Source organism: Saccostrea cucullata, unplaced genomic scaffold (assembly GCF_032062105.1).
Source record: "Saccostrea cucullata isolate Sc308-1 unplaced genomic scaffold, CSIRO_AGI_Scuc_v1 ctg3372, whole genome shotgun sequence".
Taxonomy (NCBI): Eukaryota; Metazoa; Mollusca; class Bivalvia; order Ostreida; family Ostreidae; genus Saccostrea; species Saccostrea cuccullata.
In genome coordinates this window covers 45,392-53,275 of record NW_026935669.1, presented here as the reverse complement: position 1 = coordinate 53,275, position 7,884 = coordinate 45,392, and the positions used below count along the sequence as shown (strand labels likewise).

The window sequence follows — 7,884 nt, the reverse complement described above, 5'->3', positions numbered from 1 at the left end:
ATGCAGTGGGTGATTTCTCAAATCCACCAGGACTCATCTCCTCCCCAACCTTCTCCCAAATCTCGTACTTCCTCACAACAGGATTATCGAAATCCTCCTTCCTTACTTGAATTTTTGAGAGGAGAGCCAATGTCTCTTTTCATGATCTTCACCAAGTTTTCAATTAATACTTAATAAGTTACCTTTGACGTTTCATGTAGTAAAAAGATACTTGCCTCTGCTTTCCTTTCCTCTAGAGGGTGTCTCATCTATGTTTTAACAAAGTCAAGCATATATTAGAACCATTTCACGCTTAGTTTGGACTTTCAGTACGGTTTGGCATTCTTGATGTTACATAATTAGCTTCTGAAATTTACACAGCTTTCCTTCACTGTTGAAATATACATGGGATAGAAATTTGGGCAAATGTTAATTAGTGTATCGAATAAAAAACACCAATTAAATTGTCTCATCCTGCAAAGAGGTGGAGCTTAAGTCTTCTCATCATTATTAACAGCAATTTAAAGTTCCTGATGTTATTCATTTCTTACCCAATGAGAATCTTTTCGCCATTTGGCAGGCGGTAAACATGTAGCACCGAGAATGCCACGCATTACTAAAAGTCCAAATTAAGCGTGAAACGGTTCTATCATTAAATCGACAACGGGGCAAAATTGTTTGCAGGCGTGAAAAGGCAAAAATAACACGGCAAAAATAGCCCTGTATAAATAGTTTTACTTAAGACTGAGGATACCTTAAATGTAAAATGGAACAAACAATATATTAGAACATATAATGCACTGCAAGTTAATAATATACCCATCCTAATATACAATTCCTCTTATAACTATAATAAATCATATGCAGATAATGACTTCAACACTTGAAAGGACTGAAAACTCTAAAGAGATGAACTGAATTTAAGTAATCATCTAATGTGTATTTTACATAGCTTAGCATTAACCAATAAAACTTTTATTGGAATCTTAATCCGTTTATAATATTTAACAATTCACATGAATAAATGTTACCCGGTACAGGCGGTATCTCAGTCTCTTTGATGACATCTGCCTCTATAAAAGAATTCCTGATCTGATCAATAAATTTCTGATCTGAAATATCAGTTAATATCATGATTACAAATAATTCTTAGCAATCAAACATGATGGAAGCAAAGTGAATTAAAAATATTAATACATGTAACTATACATACTGATACTGATATGTAATATTATATATAATTTAAAAATCATTAAAAATATATCCATATGTATATGTAATTTTATAGAATTCAATTGCACCAAAAATCCCATGCACCTTAGAGCATTTCAAGGGCACATACACATGGCTCAAAATAATTGACGACATGCTGGTCTGGGTAAGTGATTTCTGAATTTGGGCTAGTACATTGAAGAGGACATTTGTTCTTTGGGAAAGCATGTTTTTTTCTGAATATGGTCAGTTAACTTGACATAGTTGTGTGTCCAAGTTTTATTTTTTAAAGTTTTGCTTTTAAGTATAATAATAAAAAAAAGTACAGACAGACAGAATCGGGAAGGGCATCCCGATCACTATATAACCTCCAACATTTCAAGGGGGGTTATAAATTTTACTTTAAGAAATTATAACATATTGACTGTGTGACCAGTACACAATAAGACTATACATGTTCAACACAAATACATCTTCATGTATAGGCTCTGTAAAACATGAGTAATATAAATTTTGAAACCTCCTGCCCTTATCCTTGCAGCATCATACTTATTTACAACAATCTTCTTATCTGGATGTACCCCATCCGCAAATTGCACTATGAATTCCTCATTAAATCTGAAATATGTGCAAGAAGGTAGCCAGTGCATTGGCTTACAATTATTAGATCTAGAATAAGAATCACACATCGAATTCAAACATTTGATTATATAGATTAAACAAATGAAAGTCTATTCCTTTATGACGATTACGATATATTACAAGTATTTCTTCAAACTAGAAATCATCTTTGGAAGAGACATCCCACCCGGCCCTGGGAAAAACGTGTAAATACCCTAAAATCTTGAAAATAAGCCGCGGCTTATTTTAAGTTTTGGTAAGAAAGTGGGGGCTTATTTTCAAGACCGGCTTATTTTCAAATTGCGGCTTATTATCAATGCAAAAAACTGGTAAGAGAAGAGAGCACTCTTGAAATTATTGGCGTTTCCCAGTGTACGTTCTTTAGGATCGTCTACTTTATATTATAAAAATGCCGATCCCGAAAAGTTAATTTCATTGTATACAGCATATGAATATACATGATATATAAACTTGTTTTAAAAAAGTAAAAATAATATATAAGATATCCGCTTGCAATTGAATTACTTGATAAATTAATCAAACAAACACATATTTAAACAACTCAATTTTACGGTACATTAAAATGTAATTACTAGCAAGCCCTGTCGATCATCAGGTTTCTTGCCTCGGACAGTATTACCTGGCAGTTAAATGCTTTACAAACAAAAACTTCCTTTTATCCATTTACTTATTTGATTATTATCACCTTCTAACACATCGTTAGATTGTACAGGTCTAGATGAGATAATTATTGTTCTGACAATTTCATGAAAAAAATTCACCATTTTAGCTGGTTCCGCAATTAAGTTTTTTTCGCCAGCGAACATGATTACTGGTAAAAAAAAAAACTTTATAAACAACCCTTTATTAGAGATTGTTCTATCTGACGCATCCGTATCCGTATACGTATCCGTATCCGTATCGAGATATGAAAGGCATCTCGATCCCGATGTCTAAACCATTTAATGCAATGTCCATCACTGTTTGTGGTTAAATAAGACACGGTCATGCATGGGAAAATAGCAATTGGCAATTTTTCTATTAAAAATACTAAACTGCATGCAGTAAACCTCTATCATTTCGGAGAAAAGAAAAAGAAGTGTAAAATATTTTGTTTTAATTATATTGTTTTAAAATTAATTTCATGTTGTTTCAAAATATTTGTTGAAAAAGCTCCTTTCTTTTTTTTTCCTCTTTCAAAATATTACGATATTTTTTTTATTATGCTGTATTTTTCCTATTACATTACACGACATAACAGATGCCCCCCCCCCCCCCCCCCCCACAACACTCACACACTGAAATACAAAATATCTTATCATCAACGCTATCGATAAAACTCTGTAGCCATTTTTAAAGAGGGTTTTCTATTTGATTTTATAATTGCTTCAGGACCGTTACAAGTACTGAGTATATGCATTGAATAGCCATTTCAACTCCCTCCTTTTCCCCTCCCCTCACATTGGCATCGGAAGCAAATTGAAAGTAGGGAGTGGGGCTAATTGCAAGACAGGAAAATTCAGCTCTCATAAACCTTGATTAGCAAAAAGAAAAAAGGAAAAAAAAGTTGTTCATTGTCCAAAACCCTTAAATTCAATTGTGTATGTGTTTGTGCGCAGGGGGGGGGGTCGAACTTTTTTCATTATTATTTTTTTTTAAACACTCCCACTTACTCTTCTTTAACTGAAATACAACGTGCCTGCTGAAAGTGGGGAGGGGGCTTATCCTAAGCCTCAATGTTCAATGCATTTATTGTGTCCATCTTCGCAAATAAAGTGGGGGGGGGGGCGCTAAGCCCCCTGCCCCCCCCCCCCCCCCCCTTCAGTTCCGACGTCTATGCCTCACCATGTGCTTACATAAAATTTGATATTATCATGTAACTTACATGAAAAGAAGTTAATATGCAAAAGAATAGTTTAAGAGAGGAAGATACATCATAACCTAACAATTATTTTTCTCCCCCTTTATCAACGTGTTAAATTAATCGAGTCTAACAATTACAGCGTTTAAACGCAACTCTTTCGGATATTGAACATAGTCAATTCTCAAGCTCCCTGAAAACCTGGATACGCATAGGCGTCGGAACCGGGAGCTAGAGGCAGGTTAGCCCCCCCCCCCCCCCCACACACACACACTTTCTTGCAAAGATAGACATAATGTATAAGCATTTGAAGTTGGGGTTTACATTTTTTTGTTGGTTTAGCCCCCCCCCCGCACTTTCATTTAGCCCCCCTTTCTATTTGCTTCCGTGATACGTGGAATGTAGGGAGTGTATTCAAATTGCCTCAAAATTACCAGCTATCCAATTTTTTTTCTGGAGAACTATGACCATCAAATACGTGATAATGAATGGCATAGATGATGATAAAAAAGGAAATGAGGATGGACATTTTCAGTGAATCCCCCATACACATTTGTTTTGCACTATGATTAAATCTTTCCCAGTTAATGTACAACTACATGTTTTAACAATTAACAAGTTTGAGATAAAGATGTTTAACTGTATATATAATTATACGAGGGTCGTTAGAAAAGTTCGCGGACACATTGAATTACGGAAAATCTATTGAGTACCGTGAAGTATGACCTATATCTGAATAAATTCCTACATTTTGTTTATTTGTATGTCAAAAATCAGGTCTATATAATAAAATCTTGAAAATTTACAACGATTTTTACTATGAGGTTATGGGATTCACGGAGCAATCACTTGACGTAAGGCGACGTAACAACCAGATTTCAACCCGTTAACCTTTGTCGCAGTTCTGTAAATCTTTAGATTTTTCTGATCTTTTTTCTACTTTAAAATTGAATATTTATATCAAGAAATGTTTCTTTTCTTCGACAATGTCTTTTGTACTGATTCGGATATTATTGAGATCTTAAAAAAAGTTTATGCAGTCAATCAGTTAATCGATCAGGTATAAAAACTATGCATTACCATATAGGCGCAACGCAACGTCCATGCGATACGGGGGTACTGAAGTATCGCTGGAGTTAATCTTTCAAAGTGTCAATCCTTCCATTCTTATGAAGCTACAACCATTTGCAAACTTCTCCTTTGTAGGTGTAGGAAATTCCCGGCAGCATCTTGACCATTTTAATCTCTTTTTAGACATTTTCCAGTCTGCATACATAATTTTTACGTAGTGCAGTGCTCCATGACGCACAATGACGTTCCGATTTTTGACTGTGTTTTTACGCAATGATCATATATAAACGGCTATAAAACAGTCATATACCCTCCAATTTAGTTCAAAATTTCTCCCAGTGATGTTTCATGAATACTTTAGCGGCAGGTAAAATATCATAAATCTCTTTGCGCTACAATTGTGCAATTTTTAATTTTAATAAAGAGTCTTTGTGATGTAAACGTGCCAAAATGTAGCATGCTCCGTGAAGCAAGTTTTATCAAAATAAAAAAGCTGTATATTTTTTAATAATCACCGGAGAGAAAAAATTTCTTGTATATTTATTTGAAAAAAGGTAAAGATTCTATCTGGAAAGTTTGACCGGTTTCGTGGAAATAGCGCGCTCACAATTGAACTTGTCCGCGAACTTTTCTAACACCCCTCGTATATTACACCTGTATTGGGGATATGTCGTGTTCTTGTAAATGTTATTTCAAGAATGAAGAATGAATATCCCAATAGTGAGAGAGAGAGAGAGAGAGAGAGAGAGAGAGAGAGAGAGAGAGAGAGAGAGAGAGAGAGAAAGAGAGAGAGAAATCTAGAAATATTTTCTACACATTTAAATAAAAAAATCATACTTGTTTTTCTATTTCTTTTTTACTTTTAACCCCCCCCCCAAAAAAAAAGAAGAAAGAAGACGTAATGCATATACGAGTACAGCAACTGATATGTTTTTATTAAAAATATCACACTGCATATCATATCTTAGTGAATGAGGTTAAAAACTAAACATGAAGCAATGGAAATGTAACCAGATGGTTCAGACATCGGGATCGAGATGCCTTTCATACCTCGATACGGATACGGATACGTATACTTATACGGATACGTCAGATAGAACAATCTCTATTAGTAATTTTACATACGTTCATAAGCAGCTACAGACTTTGTTCGTACTATGACGTCGTTACTCGTACTCGTTAATTTGTACTATGTCGTATGCAGAAATTGGTAAAGGTTAAATGAATTAAAGAAAGATAATTTTTTTTATTTTGCACAGTAAATAAATATCGACAAAGTTTTTACTCGTCAAATTTTTAAGACGAGAAATCGTCAAACGTATAACATCTTTTCTAAATGACATTGTCATGACCGGCTTATTTTCAAAACTGGCTTATTTTCGAATAATTTTTAATGCAAGAAATAAGCCAAAACCGACTTATTATTAAATCCGTCTTATTTTCAAGATTTTAGGGTATTTGTCCAAATTAAGCACTTTATGTTTAAATTAAATTGTATAGAAAACCCTTTATACGTAAAATGTACGTACAATACTTAAAAAGTATGACGTTTACTTACGGTACTCTTACACCCTCCATATCAGCCAGCCAAAGTAGCAGACGGTATCAAAATGTGGCAGACGAAGCACTTTAAAGTCGTTCTGGACTTTAAAAATTGTTTCAGACAGACACAAAATGGCTTAATTTGACACATCTTCTTAGACATCCTTCAAACTGGAAATCTTGATCAATATACAGTCAAATACTTGCCAAAAAACACAGTAGTCGCGCTTTCATTAAACATCACACTTCCGGAAAAACCAATCGCGAAACGTCCAAACGAATTCCGGAAGAAAATATGATCGATAGTTTAATTTTCAAAACTTTTAAATACACTTGACTGAATGTAGAAAATGTCCGCCATTTTGATATTCCAATTTAGCCTTCAAATTCAATGCTAGCTCATCCTACGTAGCGGCTAGGTTAGCTCTCTGTTCAAGATTGATTGATTGTATATTGTTTAAGGTCCCTCTCGAGAATTTTTCACTCATATGGAGATGCCACCACTTGCCGGTGGAGGGCTACAAATTTTGACCTATGCTCGGCACTCAGGGCCTTTGAGCAGTGAGGGATCTTTTTCGTGCCAGCACCTACTGCGACACGGGGCCTCGGTTTATACGGTCTCATCCGAAGGACCGGTCTCCACGTCCCACAGTGGGATTCGAACCCGCGGTGTAAGGATTGACTCCTTACTTCGCGACTCTAGAGCAGACGCTCTAACCACTGCGCCACGCGGGCGACTCTCTGTTCAAGAGCGTAGTTTTACGTAGCGGCTACGAAGCAGCTATGCTGTTGAACGTACCCCTGCTTTCCAAAGGGTTAGTCCTTGCACACTATTAGAGTGATTAGGGTTAGTCTTGCACACACTAAGATATCTAGCTTAAAGTTGATACACACTTTTCGAGCGTTTAGGGTTAGTCTCGCACCTACATGTACCTGAGAGATAAGGGTTAGTTTTCGCATGTATTTTTAAGACCTTGGCATAGAGCGGCATTGAGGCATGGCGCAGTAGTACTTTGACGTCATAAACGTTGTTTTCCGCACCATCGGACTTTGTCGTTTCAAGCCATCGGACTTTGGCGTGACCATCGCACTTTGGAGTCCAAACGCACTTTGGAGTCCTACATATTAATTCTTTAACTTGACTATTGGAGAATTGGAACTCTGATTTAAAATCAAAAAATTGATATTCAGACAAAGTTAAAACCACTTTTATGTTCATGGTCATTAACTGAACTGCGTCAATGGCTACATGTAAGTCATTTTTAAAAGGCCTGAGTTTGTACACTGATGATCAGATGTTCGAGTAACGATTACATATTTTGTGATATTTTAATTTTTCTTTAATAATTATCATTATGTTCTTTTTATAACAAATGATTTTCTTTTATTTAACAAGTTGGACACAGTTCCTTTTTTTCCAGTAGCTGTTACGCGTAAAGGGAATTGTTTCTCTTTACAGAAATAATTATTACTGTTAATGGGAATTTTCACTCGTTTATCATTTTTTCCTTGAGTTTTTTTTTTTTTGAATAAAAAGATTGGGTGCGAGAATATTTTCACATTTTCTAAATCTTTATTTATCGCTGGAAAAAAGCTTT

General features: G+C 35.2%; 1 long non-coding RNA gene across 1 annotated transcript; it reads right to left on the bottom strand.

Moving 5' to 3' along the window:
* Nucleotides 1–210: 210 nt before the first annotated feature.
* LOC134243549 (uncharacterized) lies at nt 211–6,433 on the bottom strand. Its single transcript, XR_009987058.1, has 3 exons — nt 6,303–6,433; nt 1,011–1,091; nt 211–248 (listed from the first exon to the last, which is right to left on the bottom strand). It is a non-coding gene; the product is annotated as an uncharacterized LOC134243549 (long non-coding RNA).
* Between the last annotated feature and the right edge of the window lie 1,451 nt (nt 6,434–7,884).